This window comes from Lepus europaeus, chromosome 5, assembly GCF_033115175.1.
Source record: "Lepus europaeus isolate LE1 chromosome 5, mLepTim1.pri, whole genome shotgun sequence".
NCBI classification, from domain to species: domain Eukaryota; kingdom Metazoa; phylum Chordata; class Mammalia; order Lagomorpha; family Leporidae; genus Lepus; species Lepus europaeus.
The window spans coordinates 132,159,130-132,184,736 of record NC_084831.1 but is presented as its reverse complement, the minus strand read 5'-3'; the positions used below and the strand labels follow the sequence as shown (position 1 = coordinate 132,184,736).

The window sequence follows — 25,607 nt, the reverse complement described above, 5'->3', positions numbered from 1 at the left end:
TAAAGCTCTGTAGGCTTTTGTGTAAATGAGATGCTCAGTGCTATAGAGAGTTTGTGAGTTGGTTTCAGGGACCGATCTACTTTTATCAAGACTCTGAAGCTTTGCTGATGAGAGCATCAATTATGAAGATGCAAAAAGGTGAAGACAAACTGATTAGTAAACACATCAGTCTTGTAGTTCTTGGGTAGCTACATTATCCTAGTTTCATTCATTCATTCACTAAATATATGTTATATATATAAAATATATATACACATACAATATATACATGAGTATATATTGTATATTCAAATAACATATAATAAAGAATAATATATTCAATATATAGACTATTTAAAAAATACTTATTTATTTATCTGAAAGGCAGAGAGAGAGAGGGTTCCCATCCACTGACCTGTTTCCTAAATGCCTGCAATAGTCAGGGTTGGGCCAGGCTGAAGCCAGGGGCCCAGACCTCAAACCAGGTCTCACACATGGGTGGCAAGGACTCAAGTCCTGAGCCGTGACTGCTGCTTCCAAAGTATATATTAACAGGAAGCTGGCACTGTCTTAACTGCTGCACCAAACGCCTGCTCTGCAATAGACTACTTTAAGAGCAGTTGTAGAGTCACAACAAAACTGGGCAGAAGGTACAGAAATTTCCCATTTGCATTTTACCCTCACACATGAATACTCTCCCCCCTTTGTCAATATTCTCCACTGGGGTGGTACATTTCTTACAACTGATGAACCTCCACTGACACAACATTATCACTCCAAATCCATAGTTTACATTAGGGCCCACTTACGGTGTGGTACATTTCGTGGATTTAGACAACTTTATAACTACATGTATTTAGCATTAGAGTAGAAATACCCTAAAAATCATTTGTGCTGCACCTGTTCACTCCTCCATGTCCCCAGTAAAAACCATTGATTTTTTTTTTACTGCCTTCACAGTTCTGCCTTTTCTAGAAGGTCTTACAGTTGGAAACCTAACCATATATAACCTTTTAAGATTGTCCCCTTCAGTGGATCCCATCATCAGAGCACAGGTTGGAGTCCTGGCTGTTCTGCTTCACATCCAGCTCCCTGCTAATGCACCGGGGAAGGCAGCAGATAATGGCCCAAGTGCATGGGTCCCTGCCACCCATGTGGGAGACCTGGATGGAGTTCCTGGCTCCTGGCTTCAGCTTGGCCCAGCCCTGACTGTTGCAGTCATTTGGGGAGTAAACCAACAGGTGGAAGATCTCTTTCTGTCTCTCCCTCTCTGTCTGATTTTCAAATAAAAAAAAGAAAAAAGAAATTGTCTCCTTTTGTTGGATAATTTGCATTTAAGTTTCTTTTGTGTCTTTTTAATATTTTGATAGCTCATTTCTTTTTAGTGTTGGATAATATTCCATTGTTTGGTTGTATCACAGTCCATTTAATTGTTCACCTACTGAGAAACATCTTGGTTGCTTTCCAATTTTGGTGATTATGAATTAAGCTGCTTTAAGTACCCTGTGGCAGGCTTGTGTGTGGGCATGCTTTTAGCTCCTTGGGGAAATACCAAGGAGTACAAATGTTGGATTGTGTGGTTAAAAGTATGTTTAGTTTTGTAAGAAGCTGTCAAACTGTCTTTCAAAGTAGCATACCATTTTGCATACACACCAACAATGAATGAGTGAGTTCCTGTGTTGCTCCATTTGGTGCTATTAGTGTTCTAGATTTTTGCTTTTTTAATAGGTGTGCTATTGTAATAGGTGTCCTATTGTAGAATCTCATTGTTTTAATTTGCATTTCCCGAATGACATAGGATGTAGAATACCTTTTCGTATGCTTATTTGTCATCTCCTTTTTTTTTTTTTAAAAGATTTATTTATTTATTTGAAAATCAGAGTTACACAGAGAGAGAAGGAGAGGCAAAAAGAGAGAGGTCTTCCATCCGCTGGTTCACTCCCCAACCGGCTGCAACGGCTGGAGCTACACCTATCCGAAGCCAGGAACCAGGAGCTACTTCCGGGTCTCTCACGTGGGTGCAGAGGCCCAAAGACTTGGGCCATCTTCTACTGCTTTCCCAGGCCATAGCAGAGAGCTGGATCAGAAGTGGAACAGCTGGGACTCTAACTGGTGCCCATATGGGGGTGCCAGCACTGCAGGTGGTGGCTTTATCTGCTATGCCACAGTGTTGGCCCCCATTTTTTCTTTTGTGTGGTATCTGTTAAGGTCTTTGGCCCATTTAAAAATTGGGTTGCTTTCTTATTGTGGAGTTTTAGTTCCTTGTCAATTTTGGATAATAGTCTTTATCAGTTATGTCTTGCAAATATTTTTGCCATACTGTGATTTGCCTTCTCTTGACAGCATTTTTCTCAGAGCAAAAATTTTTAGTTTCAATGAAGTCCAGCTTATAAGTCTTTTCTTTCATGTATTGTGCTTTGGTGTCATAGCTATACAATCATTGTCAAATCCAAGGTCATCTAAATTTTCTCCTCTGTCTAGGGGTTTCATAGTTCTGAATCTTACATTTAGGTCTTTGTTCAATTTTGAGTTAAGTTTTGTGAAGGATGTAAGGTATGTGTCTACTTTTTTTTTTTTTTTTGCACACAGATGTTCAGTTTTTCCAACATCCTTTGTTGAAAGATTATCTTTGCTCCATTGTATTGCCTTATGTCCTTTGTCAAAGATCAATTGACTACATTCATGTGGATCTATTTCTGGACCCTCTGTTCTGCTACATTGACCTATTTGTCTGTTTTTCACCACTGTCGCTCTGTCTCGTTAACCACAGCTTGTAGTATTCTTAAAGTTAGGCGGGCTCAGTCCTGCAACTTTTTCTCTTTCAATATTCTGTTGGCTGTCCTGGGTCTTTGCTTCTTCATATAGACAGAATCAGCTTGCCCATATCTACAAACAACTTTCTGGGGTTTTCACTGGTATTACGTTGACTATATAAATCAAGTTAAAAGAACTTATGGGGACTGGTACTGTGGTGTAGTAGGTAAAGCTGCTGCCTGCAGTGCTGGCTTCCCATATGGGTGCTGACTTGAGTCCCAGCTGCTCCACTTCTGATCTAGCTCTCTGCTATGGCCTGGGAAAGCAGTAGAAGATGGTCCAAGTGCTCAGGCCCCTGCACCCACGTGGGAGACCTGGAAGAAGCTCCTGGCTTCAGATCAGCCCAGCTCCAGCCATTGGGAAGTGAACCAGTGGATTAAAGACCTCTGTCTCTGTCACTCCCTCTCTGTCTGTAACTGCCTTCAAGTAAATAAATAAATCTTTAAAAAATGAAGAAGAAATTATACCGTGGCAACATTGAGCCTTCCCACTTATAAAAATGGAATATAGTACTTCTTATTCAGTTCTTTAATTTTTTTTCAACAGAGTCTGTAGTTTCCCTCAGATAGATCTTATATTATATCTAAATATTTTATTTTGGAGATACTTATATAAATAGTACCCTATTTTTAATTTTAAATTCTACTTGTTCAGTGCTGGTATAGAGCAAATCCATTGATTGTTATAATTAACCTTAAATCCTGCTACCTTTCTATAATCAATTATCAGTTCTAAGAGTTTTTGTTCATTCTTTCAAGTTTTCTGCATTGACAATCATGTCATCTGTGAACAAAAGCAGTTTTATTTCTTCCTTCCCCATCAATATGGGTATTAATTCCTTTTATCATCTTACTGCATTAATTATTCCTTCTGTTACAAAGCTGAGAAGGAATGGTGAGAAGAGACGTCCTTGTCTTGTTCTTTATTTAGTGAGAAAGCTTCTCATTTTTATCATTTTTAAGTACGATGCTAGTTGAAGTTTCTTGATAGATATTCTTTACATTGAAGAAGTTCCTCTCTATTTTTAGCTCACTGAGAATTTTATTATGAATAGGTGTTAGGTTTTATTCAATTTTTTTGTATATACTGATATCATCATGTGATTTTTCTTTAGACTGTCAATATATTGATTACATTAATTGATATTCAAATGTTGAGTCAGCCTTATGTAACTAGGCAACAAATATTTTGGGGATGAACATTTTATTGTCAGCATTTTACCTGGCAATGAGGTAAGAATTAATGTTTTTATAATTTTTGTTAGCATCTCAGAGAGTTGGAATCACACATGAAATGAATGGACTACTGCTCAAAGTCGTAGGTGAAGATCCAAGTATTAGTTCATGGTGGTCTTTTACCATGCTGGTAGAGTCCTGTGCACATAGGTGCTCAACAACTACTGCCAATGAACTGCTTTCTAAGGAGCAATGTTTCTCAATATTGCACTTGTGGTGTGTAAGAGAAAAATAAAACTGACATGGCAACATCTCAGTACTCTGCTTACTACTAACATGCACACAACAAACAATAAATCAGCTCTCCATCTCCATATATGAAAACTAAATCTTGAGTTTGGAGCGTGCATTAAAATAGATTCTAGAAATATTCATGCTCTTATCTTTCTTAGGTTGCTTGAGAGGTCAGATTGTCTTGTTTATGCAGGGGCTGCCCATTTGTACATTCTAGATTCATTTAGCCATGGTGAGTGTTGGAATTAGCATCTACAAGGGTTAAGAGAACTTCAGAATTATATGACCACCTGCCCCCTGAGATTTTTCAGAGCAATTCTTGGATATATTTTCCAATTTGATTTTTTAGTCCCTGGTTTAGACACATTTTTTAGTTTATCTTGTGACAATTTTGACATTTATAGTTTGTCAGGAAAGTACCATATTTATTTACTGGAAAAGAAGAATGTGGGCACAGCAGTACATTCATTGCCTTTGCTCAGGTTTCACATACTCTAGGGATATCAGCTGATGGCAAAGATAATGTTGGAAATTTTAATAAATCAAGTTCCTGTCGTGACTAAGATCTCTCCTAGCAGTTCCTCAGAAAAAAAGAAAAAGATCTGTCCAGCATCTCCACCTAGCACTATTAGTATGGTGAATTCTCTTACCTAGAAGTACAGTGATCATTTTTAACTGAAAAGAATGTAAAACCCTGCACACTATTGAAGGTCAAAGCCTCATTCCCTAACGTCACACTGAGATTCTTCCAGGAACTCATCTTCCATTTCCATTCAAATTTCCATGCAAGGTCACACCACCAGTATTATAACCCTGGGATATGAATCTCAAGTATGATATTTTTGATGTGATCTTCTCTACATTAACCCACATGCTTAGGGCATAGCCTTCATCACAAGTTCTTATGGCAGAATTTCAAAGAAATACGTGAATTACTTGTTCTTGAGAAAACATAGAGAAAACAGAGGTCGTAATTGCCATGGAGAGCTGGGATGCAACGTCTTATTCTCTACTGCAGTGCCCTTTGAGGTCCAACATATAAGAAGCCTTTCAATTCTGGCTATTACAGTAGATGTGGGTCTTCATCCTCATCATTAACATTACTATTGTCTGTTTTATGCCATACCATCTAATCGTCATTAGATGTACTAGTAGGGTAAGGTTTTATAAGGCTCATGTCTCATGTATAAATTCTGACAGTGGGGTTTTTACTTATGAGACGTGAGGGTTAATAAAAAAAAATTATACCTGCTATGTGAATAAAGGAAACATTCAAGCTATTATGCAGACTTTCTTTTTAAATGGGAGTTTTAGGAAGAATAAGTAATTTTACCAAAGTCATTCTTGATACATATTGGAGCAGGTAAAAGACACCATGCCCAGAGCTCTTTCTAATGTATTGTTACTTATGCTTGTTTTCTAGATTCATATTAAATTCATATTTGGGGGATGGGCACAGGAGAAGTCCTTTCTTTCTTGGCATAAGAAGCAAAACTTTGGGGACAGTACTGTGGCATAGCAGGTAAAGCCACCACATGTAGTGCTGGCATCCCGTATGGATGCCAGTTCGAGTCCCAGCTGTTCACTTCTGATCCAGCTTTCTGCTATGGCCTGGGAAAGCAGTAGAAAATGGCCCAAGTCCTTGGGCCTTCTGCACTCACGTGGGAAACCTGGAAGAAGCTCCTGGCTCCTGGCTTCGGATCAGCGCAGCTCTAGCCATTGCAGCCATCTGGGGAGTGAACCAGTGGATGGAAGACCACTCTTTCTCCCTGCCTCTGCCTCTGCCACTCAAGAACTCTGCCTTTCAAATAAAATAGATAAATATTTTTAAAAAAAGAAATAAAACTTTATATTCTCACAGTTTTGGAAGCTAGAAGTCTGAAATCAAGTGTCATTAGGGCTTGTTGCTTCTGAGGGCCGTGAAGCAGAATCTGACACAAACCTCTCTCCTTGATTAGCAGGTCACCACCTTTCTCTTCCCATTGTCTGGGTCTGTGTTTAAAATGCCTTTTCTTATGAGTACACCAGTCATGTTGCATCGAGACCCAACCTAATCTTCCCATCTTTAATGAAAGATTTTAATACATTAATGCATAAGAGTAGTTGCATACCCGTTTGATCTTTTCTGCAGCTGTTCTTATGCTTTTTTGCTCTCAATTTTACTACAATTAATAGTAATAATATATTGATAACAAAAGTGATAAATAAAAAAAATTGTGTACTTGGTAGGCAACTGGCACAGCAGTTAAGACCTTGCCTGGGAGGCCCACGAGCCGTAGTGGAGTGTCTGAGTTTGAGTCTCAGCTCCGCTTGTGATTCCAGCTTGCTGCTCATATGCATCCTGGAAGGCAGTGGGTGATGGCTCGAGTGGTTACACCCCTCCCATCCACATGAGAGACCTGGATTGAGCTCCTGACTCCTGGCTCAGCCTGGCACAACCCCAGCTGCTGAGCGCATTTGGGGAGTGAACTAGCAGATTGATGATCTCTCTCTCTCTCTCTTTTAAATAAAGGGAAAAAAATAGGATATTAATCAAGAAAACGGTGACTTTGAAAATAGAAAAAAAACCTAGATTTATAATATGAATACATGTTTCTTTTTAAAAAAAGGTATTTATTTATTTGAATGGCAGAGCTACAGAGAGGCAGAGGCAGAGAGAGAGAAAGAGAGAGAGAGACAGGTTCTTCAATATACTGGTTCACTCCCCAAATGGCCATAACAACCGGAGCTGAGCTGATTCAAAACCAGGAGCCAGGAGCTTCTCCTGGGTCTCCCACCTGGGTGCAGGTGCCCAAGGACTTGGGTCATCTTCTACTGCTTTTCCAGGCCATAGCAGAGAGCTGGATCAGAAGTAGAGCAGCTGGGACTCAAACCGCAGCCATATGGGATGCTGGCACTGCAGGCAGTGGCTTTACCCACTACATTACAGCCCCAGCCCCATGAATACACGATTCTTAAAAATAACAGTGACAACAGAACTTTTAGAGAGTGCTGGGTGTAATGGTATCACTGACTAGTCTTTCCTGTGTTGTCTGTATACCCACAACTTGGAAACAGACAGGGGGGAACTGGAATTGGGGAAAAATTGTGCATGCCATGCTTTAAGAAGGGATTTATTATGGTTTTGTTAAGTGTAAGGACACAATCGACCTGGGCTTGAAACACAGCCTTGTCAAAGGATCTCATGGGGCTGCACAAGGACATTTTCTAAAGAACTAGAGGCCAGAGAAGACTTTTGCTTTTTAAAAATGCAAATGCAGGCTCTGAAGGCCATGACTCCTAAAAGGATCACTTTTATCTCACTTTCATCATGGCCATTCTATGCACAAATTGAGACCGTAACAAATGCACATTATATTAAAGTATAATAATAACAGGTATTCCTTACGACCAAGTCCTCTTGCTCATCCACTATCTGAATTCCTTTGGCTAAAACCTAAGATAGTCTACATTACACTACATTCTTTATTATTATTATTATTATTATTATTATTTTTTGACAGGCAGAATTAGACAGAGAGAGAGAGACAGAGAGAAAGGTCTTCCTTTGCCGTTGGTTCACCCTCCAATGGCCGCTGCGGCCAGTGCACCATGCTGATCCGAAGCCAGGAGCCAGGTGCTTCTCCTGGTCTCCCATGGGGTGCAGGGCCCAAGGCCTTGGGCCATCCTCCACTGCACTCCCTGGCCACAGCAGAGAGCTGGCCTGGAAGAGGGGCAACTGGGACAGAATCCAATGCCCCAACCGGGACTAGAACCTGGTATGCCGGCGCCGCAGGCGGAGGATTAACCTATTGAGCTATGGCGGCGCCGGCTTCTTTTTTTTTTTTCTTTTTTTTGACTGGCAGAGTCAGACAGTGTGAGAGAGAAAGAGAGAGAGAAAGGTCTTCCTTTGCTGTTGGTTCACCCCCCAAATGGCCGCTGCGGCCAGCGCGCTGTGCCAATCCAAAGCCAGGAGCCAGGTGCTTCTCCTGGTCTCCCATGTGGGTGCAGGGCCCAAGCACTTGAGCCATCCTCCACTGCCCTCCAGGGCCACATCAGAGAGCTGGACTAGAAGAGGAGCAACTGGGACAGAATATGGTGCCCCAACCAGGACTAGAACCTGGGGTGCCGGCGCCACAGGCAGAGGATTAGCCAAGTGAGCCGTGGCGCCGGCCTACACTACATTCTTTAACAAATAAACATTTTCAGCCACAGATATTTGCATTTTGTCTGATTTCTACTAAATGTGTGTCTCCTTGCTTTGCATTTTGATTAAAATTTTGAATGCGTCTAAATCAAAAGAAGTTCAATACTGTTATCCTAGATGTTACTTATTTTCTAATATCTTTACAGAGCTTTAGAGTAGAAAAGTCATCTATGGGCACAGAATTCATTCAATGAATCTAACATTACTGGTTGATTCTGAAATTAATATTTGATAGTGTCCTTTGACATGAGAAAAAAATACTCCTTGTGGATCTTTTAAGCAATTTCTTTATCTGTGCTATAGAAATAATTGGAAGCCTGTTGAAAGTGAACAGGCTACATCTTAGCTTCAGTGAAATAGAGATGTTTTTAGACAATCCAGAGTGGCTATGTTTGTTTTTAAATGTCAATATCTTCATTTTATTGGTTTTTGAATGAGAAATGCAGCTACACAATTTTAAATTTAAAAATTTTAGAATCATAGAGAACAGTTAAGATTCCCCTTCTACCTCCATCACAAAGATATTTAGTATTCCTTTTTGAATACTTCAAACAATTCCATTTCCTTGGTATCCTTTTAGAGATATTTTCTTAATATGCAAGTATACTTTCATATCCTTTTAATATATAATCTTATTATTGTTTTCTGTTTTTGGCAACTTTTTAAAAAAATTTATTTGAAAGTAAGAGTTACACAGAGAGAGAAGAGAAGGCAGAGAGAGAGAGAGAGAGAGAGAGAGAGAGAGAAAGTCTTCTATCCACTGGTTCACTCCCCAAAATGCCAAAACAGCTAGAGCTGGGCCAATCTGAAGCCAGGAGCCAGGAGCTTCTTCTGGGTCTCCCATGTGGATGCAGGGGCCTAAGGATTTAGGCCCTCTTTCTACTATTTTCCCAGGCCATAGTAGAGAGCTGGAGCGGAAGTGGAGCAGCCGGGACTAGAACCGGCGCCTATATGGGATGCTGGCACTGCAGGCGGCGGCTTTACCCCCTATGCCACAGCACCGGCCTCTGGCCACATTTTTAAGCTTTCATTTTAATTTCCCCATGCTTGGTATCATGTTAAGTCCTATTGAGTAACTGAGAAACCCAGGAAAATGGCCTTCTAAACCTTTGATAACGCATATTCCTGAAACCGAAATGTATCCTCTTAAAAATTTTGGGACTGCTATAAATCATCATTGGTGAAAGCAGTGTGACACATTGATATGCTAATCAGATAAATAAAGCTGTATGATATTTGCATGATAACTTAGCCATTATTTAGTTGTGGCTGACCTTGTTTTTATATTATCTATGTTGTTAATCAAAATTCACACTCCGCAGCAGAAAACCAATGTGTAAGTTTCACTCAAGGTCAAAGATGAATCAGGAACCTATGTTCTTTCCATTGATCAGCCCTTGTCCTGACTGTTGATGCACAATTTAATATTTTATCTCTTTTAGTATTTTTTTTTGTTCTAGTTAATACTATTGATTGAACTCTGTAATTAACACACAATTATTCTTAGGTGTTTAATTTAACTGAAAAGTTATCCCTGTTAAATATAAGAGTGGGAATAAGAGAGGGAGGAGATATACAATTTGGGACATGCTCAATGAGACTTGCCCCAAATGATGGAGTTAGAAATGTGCCAGGGGATTCCAATACAATCCCATCAAGGTGGCATGTACCAATGCCATCTCACTAGTCCAAGTGATCATCTTCAGTTCACAGTTGATCACACTGATAGGTCTAAGAGTCAAAGGGATCACACAAACAAGACTAGTGTCTGCTAATACTAACTGATAGAATCAAAAAGGGAGAGAATGATCCAACATGGGAAGTGGGAGACACAGCAGACTCATAGAATGGCAGATTCCTAAACAGCACTCTGGCCTCAGAATCAGCCCTTAAGGCATTCGGATCTGGCTAAAGAGCCCATGAGAGTATTGTGGGCATGGAAAGCCAAGGCACTCTGGAAAAAAAAAAAGGACCTAAATGAAAGATCTCTGTGAGTGAGATCCCAGTGGAAAGAATGGGGCCATCAAAGAAGGAGGTACCTTTCTCTGAAGGGAGGAGAGAACTTCCACTTTGACTATGACCCTGTTGGAATAAGATCAAAGTCGGCAAACTCAAAAGGTTTCCATAGCCTTGACAGCTCATGAAAAGAGCCCTAGGGAGATTACTGATGCCATAAACAAGAGTGTCAAATTGTTAAGTCAACAACAGGAGTCACTGTGCACTTACTCCTCATGTAGGATCTCTGTCCTTAATGTGTTGTCCACTGTGAAGTAATGCTATAACTAGTACTGAAACAGTATTTTATACTTTATGTTCTGTGTGGGTGCAAACTGATGAAATCTTTACTTAATATATACTAAATCGATCTTCTGTATATAAAGATAATTGAAAATGAATCATGAGGTGAATGGAATGGGAGAGGGAGCGGGATATGGGAGGGGTGTGGGTGGCAGGGAAGTTATGGGGGGTAAAAGCCATTGTAATCCATAAGCTATACTTTGGAAATTTATATTTACTAAATAAAAGTTTAAAAAAATTAACTTATTCATGTATTTCACACATGAAAGTAAATTTTCAATCTGTAAACCTTAAACTCATTAAAAGTTATAATGGAAATTTCCAAAATACAAAACTGAATTCAAATTTATAGTTATAATCACCTTGCAATGGTTTATAAAATTGGAGTTATCATTTTATGCTCTTTCCATTTCTTTTGTATAAATGCAGGTATCAAAACAATCCTGTGTACTTTATTCTGAAGGGAGGAGAGAGCTTCCACTTTGCCTATGGCCTTGTCAAAATACTGAAAGAGTTTGTGAATCCAAAAGGCTTCCATAGCCTAGGCAGCTCATGTCAAAAGCCTCAGTGATCATTTATGTCATACATAAGAGTGTTAATTGTTAAATAAACAACAAGAGTCGCTGTACACTAACTTCCCATGTAGGACTTCAGTCCTCGAAGAGTTGTATTATGAGACTTAACAGTAAATCTTGTTCTCAAATAATTACTTTGTTATAGTATATTAAGTGGGGGATACTCTTATGTCTCATAAATTATAGTTATGTCTAAGTGCTCGCAAAAGATGTATCATTCTTGGATTCCTCTTTAAAGATAACTAAGTTTCTTAGAAAAAAAGAAAAGTTACCTTCAAGATGCAATGGCTTTGAACAGCCCTTGTCTGGACTGTTGAGGAACAGTTTTTGTTCTTGTTTTTTGTTTTTAGTTTTTTCTTTGCTTTTTTTCCTTCTTTTCTTTTCTTTTTCGTTTTCTTCCTCATATAAAGTATTGAACTCTTTACCTAGAACAGAGTTAACCTTCTAAATATAAAGTTAAATGAAAATAGATCTTAGTAAAAAACAAGACTGGGAACAGGATAGGAAAGAGGATGAGGGGTAGGAGTGTGTGTGGGAGGGTGGTTACGGTGGGAAGAATTACTATGTGCCTAAAGTATTTATGAAATGCTTGCAAATAAATTCAAAAAGGAAAAAAAAAAACAAAAGAAAAGAAAAAAAGAGCAATCCTGAACATATTTTTATTCTGTAGTCAATAACCACACCACTTCAAATTTAACACAATTGGTGATAACATTCATTGTACCTGCTATTTTAAACAATTTCAACTGAACCTCTCTCCTGAAGCAAGATGGGTAAAGCATACCATTCTGTTTGTCCTTCCTGGGATTTTTACTTTTTCAGAAACACACGTTTCCACTGCCATGGAACACGTCTCATTATGCTTGCGTCTTGTAAACCCAAATCCTATTTGGAGCATTCCAGGTTTATGTTTAGATTACAGTGCCTCAACAAGAGAGAGAAAGGTTGTGCTGCATTTTTCCTCCTGGTATCTGAAAACATAATGAGTGCACATACATTAAATATATTCTTACAGTTGTTCAGGTCATGTATCCAGTAGGAATTCTTTACTGAATTGTGCTATTTAATGAAGACATTAATATGAGTTGAAGGTTGTTGATTTAAGGAAAGTTTGAGATCCATTAAAAGTAATTGCTATATGTTTGTCCTTTTGGTGGCTGCGGGAGCTTCGTATTTTCTTTGGATATCATTGGACATCTTAGCTCCTGAAATAAAACTTTAAATGCTACATGAACTTTGCCATTTTGCTAATACTGGCACACTCTGGGTATCCACCATTCCACTGGAACTATTTAGCCCATACATATAATTTTTCTAACTGATGGAGGAGCTGCTGGGTATTTAGGTCCACATTCTACTTTCAGGCTGTATAGTCTGTTCTCATAATTTGTTCTTGGTGGCTCGATAATCATGCCTGTGAATCTTGTAAGTGTCATATCCTCACCATCTGGGAGACCCCAGCTAATGGTACCATTGCCGACTCCTTTTTGTCCTTCAAGTTCTTCCAACAAGTGAAAATTAAAAGGCAATTTTAACTCCTGTGGAGAACACTATTTTCTCCTGCAGGCAGACCTAGCCTAAGCTCCTGTTCTAATGGAACCTAATGGAGGCCATCTTGTCTCCCTCCCCTCCCCCTACCAAAGTGCCAGACTCAGTTTGCTATGGTGGAGTTGCTAATGAACTCTGTTCGGAATCAAGGGAGAGTGACAGTCCCGCTGTTGCCAGAGGCCACTGGAGCCAGGGACAGGGCAATGTGCTGGGAGGATAGCAGACACTCTGCACCCTGTGACTTTGGGAGTTTTAGATATAAGCCACAGAGTGAAGAAGGTCACAGTGTGCAGCAGGGTTCCCTTGTACTCACCCATTCTGACTCAGAAGACTTGGGGCTCCCTACACATTGGAAAATGATCTCACAGTGGGGTCAGGCAACAGCCAATAGGGTGAGCTGGTGTTCTGTACAGTGCTTATGCCAGGGTGGTTGAAGTGCACTGGTACTTTGAGCTCACTTTAAGTTGTGAATCAACTAGCTCATGCTGGCATAGAGAAAAGTTGGGGATACAAACACACTAGCTGGCTCTAACATCCCTTCACCTGCACTGACTATAGCCAGAGGCATCCACCACCTGCATTTTGAGTGTAACACATAAAATCAGTAGCCAGTACTCCTTGTCTCCATCGAGAACACACACCCTGTGATGCACAGTATCATGTGGGCTTTATCTGTCCCCAGCCTGACAGTGTCTACCTTAAACTCACCCACCAAGTCTTTCAGTTCATGTCAGGGACACCACTGTAGAGGATTCAGCCCAAACATGTGCACATGGAAGTACTTGACAGTTAACACCTCCATGGACAACTCTCAGCTAATAACACATGAGAGCTAGTGGATGAATTGTCTTGTCTTCTGTCTGTTGTGCAGACAGCCACGCAAAGTGGGGAAATCAAACCCCTGACACCCTGGCAGCAATAATACACAGGTGCCTTGCCTTCCTTCTCCTTCCTTGTCTATCATGCCTGTCCGCCTGGATGCATCTCTCAGATGAGTCACCTGCACATGAACCCTTGTCCAGGCTCTACCTTCAGTTAACTCATCAGAAGACATCTTCCCTAACCACCTCACCTGAAATTGCCTCTCATTTTGTTCGGTTTATTTCTTTCTTAAGCACGTATTATTACTTGACATCATACGTATTTTCATTTCGATTTATTTATAGACTCCCTCAAATGAGCTTTTTCATTATATATCCTTAGTGCCTAGGAAATGCCTTGAACACTGGGGACACTCACCATCTACTAACTGAATATAGAAGGATAGGCAGTTATCCTGCAACTTGTCTTGTTTCCTGATGCTTCCTCCTGATGGACTGCTTCAACTTGTGCTTTGTAAATTTCGATTGTCAGATTGTCTTATGTGAAGCTTATTTTATGACTTCTTTCCTTGAAAGTCCTATATATCGTGGATTGGTGATGTTTTCTTCCAGATTTGTTTTGTATTTTATTTTTTTAGACCCTTCAGGGGCATTATCAATTATAGACCATGACTAGAGAAAGGTAACCACTAGTAGTGAGTTTTAGTGAAATTTTCCTTCATTTTTAACTTAGTTTATTTAATATGCTAAAATAAAATTTTCTGAGTGTGAGGTTTCACAGCTATTCTTAATCTACGTGGATTATACTGCTTAATCAATAGAAACAAATTTTCCCCTTAAAAATTCTTCTTTATATTATTTTAATATAGTAAACTGATTTTTCAGATTTGTTTGATATATCATGGTCAATAATTTTAATCTTAATCTTTCATGTCACTTTGCTTTAGGTATGTTTCTTCAAATAACCTGAAATTGAATTTTGCATTTTTAACTCAATATGAGACTTTTTAAATGTAGAAGTTTCATTCATTTATCTAATTATGTAATTAGTGCTTCTAGTGGTTTCTTCCCTTGGGCTCCTGTAATTCTTTTCCTTTTGCTTTATACGATACATATTTGGGGGAGAAGTCATACATTTTTACTGTTAGCTGCATTGACATGTTTCCAAAGTTTTCTTTATATTTTTTCTCAAGTTTTTTTAGAGGAAATGAAGCTACAAGTTTAAGGTCTTCTCTCATTTTGTAAGCTTTATGCTGTTGCACTATCAGTTCTCTCTCTTAGGGAAAGACAGGGTTTGGGAAGAAGGATGACCCAGAAGCAAGAGTGGAGTAGAAATTCTGTTTGGACAGCACCATTTTGCTTTGTCTGGCATCATCAAAGCAGCAGAATGCCTGGTCTCCTGCTATATGGACAGCAACAGTTGAACCATAACTTTCAACTTCATGTTAGAATGCGACATTAGCGTGACCAGATTTATACCAATAAGAGAGGCTCTCTTTTTATATTGTCTATTTTCAGGAAGAGTATTTTTGCTTTGAGAATAAGGACAAAGCAGTAATGTACTAAAAGTCAATGATAACCTATTGAAATTTTCATTAGGAGTGGGACCTCAGGATTTGCAAAGAAAAGAGACATTTTATGTGGTCCTGGGCATCTATGTGGCTACAGACATGAAAAATCCTGCCTAAGAACATGAATTGTGGGTCCAGTGCTGTGATGCAGTAGGTTAATCCTCTGCCTGTGGCGCCAGCATCCCTTATAGGCACTGGTTCAAGTCCCGGCTGCTCCACTTCTGATCCAGCTCTCTGATATGGCATGGGGAAGCAGTAGAAGATGGCCCAGACACTTGGGCCCTTGCACCCTTGTGGGAGACCTAAAAGAAGCTCCCGGCTCTTGGTTTTGGATTGGTGCAACTCCAGCTATTTGGCTATTTGGGGAGTGAACCAGCAGATGGAAGACCTTTCTCTCTGTTTCTCCCTCTTACTGTCTGTAACTTTCTCTCAAATAAATAAATAAAAATCCTTATAATAAAAAAAAACATGAATTGTATTTCAATTCATCCCCCTCCATGATGACATGTGCTAGGTTCCACATATTTTGTGAACTTTATGAGAAAATTTTAGAGGAAATTTAGAATTTGGTTACTTTGATCATTTGATGCCAGACTAATAAAGATTTTGACCATGTTTACACTGGCCATCTATTAGATGTTACTTTGCTTTGGATGGTTTTTATTGAATTTTATAGTGAGGAAATAAAGTTTGACTATGTTTTTTAAAGTTCTTGCAAGGAGAAATGAACGTGTATAGATACCTGGAATGGTTTAGATAGGACCTGGTAAGGGGCTGGGGGTAAACTTCCAGGAGTCCATGACAATCCAGGGTTCCTTCATTTTGAACAATTATTTAAAAAAGAAACCAAAATCTCATTTCCCCTAGACCACAAACTTCTTGAGAGCAGAGGTTGTGTCAATCCTCATTGTAACCCCAGGGTCAAGGACAGAGTCTGAACTGTTGTAGACTCACAATCACATACATTAAAAGAATTCAATGCTTTAAAGCTAAACATGCTTTGGCATTTTCTGGTCACCTTTTAATACCAACTTTTTTAGAATTACAAAATCTAGAAAGAAGGCCACTGAGATTTAATTGGCATTTATTACTTCTAGTGGATTTAAGCTCATTTTAAAGCTTATTTTTGGAAGGGCCTATAAGAAAATTATTCCTGATATTTATTTCCAGATTTAAGTCCCTGCCTTTGTAGTTAGCAAACTATGCTTTGGGAAGAATTTCTATTTGCTTATGAAATCTGTTTTTTCTTAATTACTTCTTTGTCAGCTTCCCTTTGAGCTATTAAATGGGTTGTTACACAGTCAAAACTGTCAAGCTGTCTTTGCCCAGCACGTGGGATTATAGCTGTATACATTTATAGACAGAGGATTACTTCTGCAGGTGAGAGAAAAATGACAGGGTACAAGATTAGGTGAACCTCACAGTGGAAAAATGTAAACAGTTGTCAGTAATGAAAAAAATCCTTCCTGTCACATCATAAACACATCTGGGTCACTCCATTGTTTTGAAGCAATTGCATAGCCCTCCTTATCTGTCAGGGCACACTCAATATTCACAAATCATACACGGCTGTGACAACATTTCAAAAAACATGTTCCCTATGTGACTTTACTCACTAGAATTCACCCTACTTGCATCTTCTTCAACATTGTAATCCTGCTTCTTATAAAAGCCATTTGTGGTTGGAATTCTTATTGCTACTTTTTTCACTCATTGAATAAATGTTTATAGAGCTCCTACTCTGTGATGCTTACTTTGCAGGTGGTATGGATGCCAACAGGGAAGACATTGTCCATGGATGGCAGAAAACAGACGAGAAGACACTGAGATGCTGTACTGAGGTTCTAAAGATGGTATGCGCAGTAGTGCAAAGATGACCGGCACCTGTTCTGCGTGGAGAGAGGGATTGTTCACCCAGCTGCCATTGAAACAATCACTGCTACTTGGGCGGAACCACTCACTCACAGTAATTCAAACTGGAAAATTTAGTAAGATATTGTGAAACCACTATCTGTATAAAACATTGCACCGTCCCTCTCTTCACTTTTTAAGCTTCTTTAGTTTGTGGTGTAGAAATTGCTAAGCTCAAAAAGTCACAAACTGGGTAGGAGTTTAGCTAGTGTATGCCCATACATATGTGTTCTATTCTTGGATCTGGTTCCAGATTCCAGCTTCCTGCCAATGCAGATCTCAGTGAACAATGGTGATGGCTCAAGAAATCAGGTTCCTACCATCCACATGGGAGATCTGGATTGTGTTCCCAGCTCCTGGCTCCAGACCCAGTCCAGTTATGGCTGTTGTGGGCATTTGGGGGGAGTTAACCAGTGCTTGGGAGCTTGCTCGCTCTGTTTGTCTGCCTCTCATATAAATGAATAAATAAATATTTAAAAAGTCAGAAGCTTAAAAAGAATATATTTTTGAGACCACAGACTCTGTCTTTGTGTTTTGTCTTTAGCTCTCAAACTGACATGAAGGTGGCTAAGATGAGTTCAAGGTGAGATTATTACTTCATAGATTTGAAGCATCTGTGGTATACATGGTTACAGAATGAGCGGTGGATTGACTGCACCATCTGTGGGTGTTACAGAGGGATTGTAAGGGCATTTCTTTCAGTCTGGGTCCAATCAAGAGGCTACTCTGGAAAGCAGAGGTGGCTGGGACAGGGCTCAGGGAAGAGGCAGCTTCAGAGCCATGTACACAGAGAGAGGACCCAGTCCAAGGAGATCCATGGAACAGGAGGAGCAGAGAACTTCAGAGGAACAGGGCTACTGACATACTTGAAGAAGACTCGGCACTTAGCCATTGGGCTATGTATGCAGTATGAGTATGTTTCTACATGATAAACCAGGTCAATGGGAGGCTTAGCAAAAACAAAACAAAACAAAACAGAAACAATTATTCTGGAAAGTAATTGTGAATCTTCATATACAATATGCATTTAGGTAACTATTTTGTTCTTCAAATAGCTGAAATCTTCAAAAATTGTTTGCATTTCTTTTAGTATATTTGGTCACTGACAATTTTCACTAACATTTTCCCCTTCTCTTTAATGCTTAACACCTCTTCTGGAAAAAAAACAAAAATCTTGGAAGCCTTTTCTTTTTACCTTATAAAATGGTACGTTATGTGCTCATATTCCATTTTTTATTTTTTTGACAGGCAGAGTGGACAGTGAGAGAGAGAGAGAGAGACAGGGAGAAAGGTCTTCCTTTACCATTGGTTCACCCTCCAATGGCTGCTGCGGCCGGTGCACTGCACTGATCTGAAGCCAGGAGCCAGGTGCTTCTGCTGGTCTCCCATGCAGGTGCAGGGCCCAAGGACATGGGCCATCCTCCACTGCACTCCCGGGCCACAGCAGAGAGCTGGACAGGAAGAGGGGCAACTGGGACAGAATCCTGCGCCCCGACCGGGACTAGAACCCGATGTGCCGGTGCCGCAGGTGGAGGGTTAGCCTATTGAGCCGTGGCGCCGGCTGCTCATATTCCTTTACAAATGCAATCTAAATGTTGTGAATAGATAAAAACAAATATTGTCATATTGTAAGTAATTATTGAAAAGGAACGTCTTGTTTAACTCCATATATATATATATATATATATATATATATATATATATATATATAAAAGATGAATATGAAGCTGTAATACTATTTAAGAAGCATTTTCTTCCAAACTAAAAATGTAGACTAGTGGGCAGGTACCCACGTACTTGAACTATCATCTGCTGTCTCACAGGTTAGCATTAACAGAAAACCATATCAGAAGTGGAGTAGCCAAGACATGAAGCAGGTACTCTGATACGGGATGTCCCATGTGGCAACTTCACCTCTGTGTCAAACACTTGCCCTCAGTATCATTTATATAAGATACTGTCCTTTCTCCTTTGTATGTTCTTGACACCTTCGTAAAAAGTCAGTTAACTGTAAGTCTGTAGGTTAATTTCTGAATTCTCTACTTGCCTCTACTGGTCTATGTGTTTGTTTTTATGCCAGTATGGTGATTTTTGATTACTATAGCTATGTGGTATTTGCTTTTAAAGAACCCTATCGTAAAGTTTTTGAAATGTTTATTTATTAATTTGAAAGACAGACAGACACACAGAGAGAAATATATTCATCTGTGGGTTCACTCTCCAAATGCCTGCATAGCCAGGATTGGACCAAGCTAAAGCCAGGAGACAGGAACTCCATCTGGAAATCCCATCTCAGTGGAGGGAACCCAAATACATGGCCATCATCTTCTGAGTCCCAGGCACATTAGCAGGAAACTGGATCAGAAGCAGATGTGGGACTGGATACAGACACTCTTATATGGGGTGCAGGTGCGTCAAGCCGCAGCTTAACCCATCGTGCCTCTGTAGTAAGTTTTGAAGTCACATAATATAATGTCTCCAGAAATATTTTTTTCCTTTTGCTTAGGATTTTATTTGACTAGTCTGGATTTTTTGTGGTTCTATGTGAATTGTAGGATTGCTTTTTTCTAGTTCTGTGAAGAAGGTCATTGGTATTCTGATGGAAATTGCACTGAATTTGCAGATCACTTTGAATAGTGTGCACATTTTAACAACACCAATTCTTATAATCCAGGAGTGTGGAATGTCTTCACTTTTGGTGTCCTCTGTAATATTTTATTTTACTTCATTCTATTTTCATTTTATTATTTTATTTTATTTTGAGGAATGAGGGTTCCCATCTACTGATTCGTTCCCCAAGTTAATACCTGGGAGCTCAATCCAGATCTCCTGACATGGGTGTCAGGAACCCAACTTCTTGACCTATCACATGCTGCCTTCCAGAGTGCACATTAGCAGGAAGCTGGAATTGGGAACAGAGCCAGGATTCGCACGCAGAAACTCCTATACAAGATGTAGGTCACCCAAGCAGCATCTTAACTGCTGTGCCAACTGCCCACCCCATCTCTATAATTTCTTTCACTAGTATTCGGCACTTTTCATTGTAGAGATCTTCTACGTCCTTCTACGTCCTTGGTTAAGTTTATTTCTAGCTACTTTATTTATTTATTTATTTTTGTGAATAAGATTTGAGTAGGTCCGCTTTTTCGATTTTTCAAGTCATTTTATTAGAGTATAAAACCGTTATTGCTTTTTGTATATTAATTTTGTAGCCCACAAATTTCAGTGAATTTATTTATTAGTTCCAATGGTTTTTTGGTGGATTCTTCAGGTTTCTCTATTTGTATTCTGACTTTCTCATAATTTGGGTTCCCTTTACTTCTCTCTTCTGCCTAATTGCATTGGCTAAGACTACCAGTGCTATGTCAAATACGAGTGGAGAAAGTGGGCATGTCAACACTTTCAGCTTTTCTCGAGTTAGCATGATGTTGCCTCTATTGTATTGAGTCTTATTCTTTCCATACCTAATTTTGATGAGTTTTTTAAAATCATGAAATGATGTTGAATTTCATCAAATGCTGTTTCTTCATCTTTTGAGATGATCATAACTATATTTTTGTCTTTCAATCTGTTGATGTGCTGTATTATGTTTATTGGTTTGCAAATGCTGTGTGATCTTTGCATCCATAGGATAAATCTATGGTGTGTAATATTTTGATGTCTATTGGAATCAGTTTGCTGGTATTTTGTTGAGTTTTTTTTCATCTATGTTCATCAGGAATATTGTTATGAAGTTTTATTTTTTTATTGTGTCTTTGTCTGGGTTTGGTATCAGGGAAATGCTGACTTCATAGAATGAGTTTGATAGTCTCCTTCTCTTTCATTTTTTTGGAATTTTTTGAGAATTGGTATGAGTTATTCTTTAATTGTTTTATAGAATTCAGCCACAAAGCTACCTGGTCCTGGGCTTTACTTTGTTGGGACTTTATATATTACTGATTCAATTCATAGCTCATGCATGGCCTGATCAGGTTTTTATGTTCTTCCATTTTTATTTTGGTAGTTTCTATGTGTTCAGGTATTAATCTGTTTCTTCTAGGTTTTTCAATTTGTTGGCATATAGTTATAATAGTCCCTAAGAATTCTGTGTATTTCTGTGATATCAGTTGTAATGTCTTCTTTTTCAACTCTGGATGAAATGTTATATGTGTTAGGTCCATTTTGTCAATAGTGTAGTTTAGTTCTGATGTTTCTTGTTGATTTTTAATCCAGATGATGTATCCATAGATATAAGTCAATATTGATGTCCCTGACATTAATGTACTGGAGTCTATCCCCCTCTTTAGATATAACAATGTTTGCTTTATGTAATTTTGTTCTCCAGCATTGAGTGCATATGTTTATGTTGTTATTTACCTTTGTTGAATTGATTTGTTTGAAATTATACAGTGTCTGCTTTTGCTCTTTTTGACTTAAAAATCTCTTATCTGGTCTATTCAATAAATGGTTCTGGGAAAATTAAAATTGGATTTCCACGTGTAGAACCATGAAGCTAGACCCCTACCTTTCACCTTACACAAAAATTCACTCAACATAGATTAAAGACTTAAATCTATGACCCGACACCATCAAATTATTAGAGAGCATTGGAGAAACCCTGTAAGATATAGGTACTGGCAAAGACTTCTTGGAAAAGACCCCAGAGGCACAGGCAGTCAAAGCCAAAATTAACATTTGGGATTGTATCAAATTGAGAAGTTTCTGTTCTTCAAAAGAAACAGTCAGGAAAATGAAGAGGCAATCGACAGAATGGGAAAAATATTTGCAAACTACGCAACAGATAAAGGATTAATAACCAGAATCTGCAAAGAAATCAAGAAACCCCACAACATCAAAATGAGCAGCCCACTTAAGAGATGGACTAAGGACCTCAATAGACATTTTTTAAATGAGGAAATCCAAATGGCCAACAGACACATGAAAAATGTTCAAGATCACTAGCAATCAGGGAAATGCAAATCAAAACCACAGAGGTTTCACCTCACCCCGGTTAGAATGGCTCACATTCAGAAATCTACCAACAATAGATGCTGGAGAGGATGTGGGGAAAAAGAAACACTAACCCACTGTTGGTAGGAATGCAAACTGGTAAAGCCACTATGGAAGTCAGTCTGGAGATTCCTTAGAAACCTGAATATAACCCTACCATACAACCCAGCCATATCACTTCTTGGAATTTACCCAAAGGAAATTAAATTGGCAAACAAAAAAACCTGTCTGCACATTAATGTTTATTGCAGCTCAATTCACAATAGCTAAGACCTGGAACCAACCCAAATACCCATCAATAGTAGACTGGATAAAGAAATTATGGGACATGTACTCTATAGAATACTATACAGTAGTCAAAAACAATGAAACCCGGTCATTTGCAACAAAATGGAGGAATCTGGAAACATTATGCTGAGTGAAATAAGCCAGTCCCAAAGGGACAAATATCATATGTTCTCCCTGATCGGCGACAACTAACTGAGCACCAAAGGGATGTTGAAGTGAGTTGGACACGATGAGAAACAGTGACTTGATCAGCTCTTGTCCTGACTGTTGATGTACAGTGCAATAGTTTATCCATTATAGTATTTTTTTTATTCTAGTACTATTGTTTTTACTCTGTAATTAACACACAATTATTCTTAGGTGTTGAAAATTTAACTGAAAAGTGATCCCTGTTAAATATAAGAGTGGGAAAAAGAGAGGGAGGAGATGTACAATTTGGAACATGCTCAATCGGATTTGACCAAATGGTGGAGTTAGAAATGTGTCAGGGGATTCCAATACAATCCCATCAAGGTGGCATGTACCAATGCCATCTCACTAGTCCAAGTGATCAACTTCAGTTCACAATTGATCATGCTGATAGGTCTAAGAGTCAAAGGGATCACACAAACAAGACTAGTGTCTGTGAATACTAACTGATAGAATAAAAAAGGGAGAGAATGATCCAACTCTGGGATACACAGCAGACTCACAGAATGGCAGATGTCCTAAATAGCACTCTGGCCTCAGAATCAGCCTTTAAGGCATTCGGATCTGGCTGAAGAGCCCATGAGAGTATTGTAGGCATGGAAAGCCAAGACACTCTGGCAAAAAACAAAACAAAACAAAAAACTAAATGAAAGATCTCTGTGTATGAGATCCCAGTGGAAAGAACGGAGCCATCAAAGAAGGATGTACCTTTCTCTGAAGGGAGGAGAGAACTTCAACTTTGACTATGACCCTGTCGGAATAAGATCAAAGTTGGCGAACTCTAAAGGCTTCCATAGCCTTGGCAACTCATGACTAGAGCCTAGGGAGATTACTGACGCCATAAACAAGAGTGTCAAATTGTTAAGTCAGCAACAGGAGTCACTGTGTACTTACATCCCATGTGGGATCTGTCCCTAATGTGTTGTCCAATGTGAAGTAATGCTATAACTAGTACTGAAACAGTATTTTTACACTTTGTGTTTCTGTGTGGGTGCAAACTGATGAAATCCTTACTTAGTATATACTGAATCGATCTTCTGTATATAAAGATAATTGAAAATGAAAAAAAGAACTTGGTTTTAAATTGGACATTGCATAGAAAATTAATCAATTTTTAAAAAATATCATGTAGGATCTCTGTCCTTACTGGCTGTACATTGTTATTTAATGCTATAACTAGTACTCCAACAGTATTTTTCACTTTGTGTTGCTATGTGGGTGCAAACTGTTGAAATCTTTACTCAATATATACTAAACTGATCTTCTGTATATAAAGAGAATTGAAAATGAATCTTGATGTGAATGGAAGGGGAGAGAGAGCGGGAAAGGGGAGGGTTGCGGGTGGGAGGGAAGTTATGGGGAGGGGGGGAAGCCGTTGTAATCCTTAAGCTATACTTTGGAAATTTATATTCATTAAGTAAAAGTAAAAAAAAAAGAATACAAAACATGATAAGGAAAGCCATAAAAAGGCATTCATTAAGGTTAGAGATGGAATCATGAATGTGAGAAAATGGGGAGTTGATAAATAAATCTTAAAGGAGGTTGCTTTAAAAATAGCAATAAACAATTGACAAAGACTTGAAGATTTAGCTAAGAAAAAAGAGAAAACTTTAAACACACACACACAAAGGAAAGGGATTTTATACAAAGGTATAGGAGAGCTTAAAATAATAGGAAAATTAGCATGTGCATAACTACATGCTAAAATATGCAAAATTCAATGATGATGATTTTCTAATCAAATATATTTTTACATTTGACGTAAGAACAATGGAAGTAGATCAACAGTGCTGTAAGTAATGGAAAATGTGATCTAAAAATAATTTCCAAAATACGTGCTAGATCCAATATGTATATTAACGATTTATTTCACATTTTTAAGTAACATGAAATATCCACCCTATTTGTTTCTGACTACACAGAAGCACTAAATCTGTCTCATTTATTTTGTAAGGTTGATATAAATTTAATAGCCCAATATAGCAAAGAGAGAAAACAGAAAAGGAAAATCACAAACGAATGTTATCTATGAATATAATTGCAAACATTATAAATGAATTTCTTTTTTTTTTTTTTGACAGGCAGAGTGGACAGTGAGAGAGAGAGAGACAGAGAGAAAGGTCTTCCTTTTGCCGTTGGTTCATCCTCCAATGGCCGCCATGGCCGGCACACTGAGCTGATCTGATGGCAGGAGCCAGGTGCTTCTCCTGGTCTCCCATGGGGTGCAGGGCCCAAGCACTTGGGCCATCCTCCACTGCCTTCCCGGGCCATAGCAGAGAGCTGGCCTGGAAGAGGGGCAGCCGTGACAGAATCCGGCGCCCCGACCGGGACTAGAACCCGGTGTGCTGGCGCCGCAAGGCGGATGATTAGCCTAGTGAGCCATGGTGCCGGCATAAAGAATTTCTATAAAATAGAATTTAAATACTTAATCATAATCAAGGGCAGGCAGTTAGCCAAGTGGTCAAGATGTTTGCATCCCATTCTGGATTGCCTGCGGTCAGTTCCCAGCTCCACATTCTTCCTCCATCTTCTCACCAATATACACCCTGGGAGGCAGCAATTGAGTTCCTGCCACCCATGTGGATTGCAAGCCTCGCTTCTGGCTTTGGCCCCAGCTCACCTCCAGCCAAGGTGGGCATTTGGTGAGAGAGCCAGTAGATGGAAGCTGTCTATTTGTCTCTCTGTCAAATTTTTAAAATTAAAAAATAATAAAACACAATAATCAAGCAATCTTTATTCCTGAAAACTAAGAAATGTTTAGGGTTAGGAATAAACTTAAGTAGAGACATAAAATTATGGAAAACATAAGTGATATTTACACATCCTACTTATTTTATCATCTATATTATCCATTTATCTATGAAATTGTGATAATGTTACTCTATCATTTCTTCCAAAGTTATCCTAAGGGTTTTCTTAGAATGTAAGTTTATTATAAAGTGCACAGAATAGGTGTTAAATAAGTTGAA

The 25,607-nt window shown here is 39.0% G+C and overlaps 1 protein-coding gene across 1 annotated transcript in view; it reads right to left on the bottom strand.

The window, feature by feature from the left end:
• LOC133759260 (flavin-containing monooxygenase 5-like) overlaps window positions 1–25,607 on the bottom strand; it is a 102,651-nt gene that overhangs the window by 62,620 nt on the left and 14,424 nt on the right.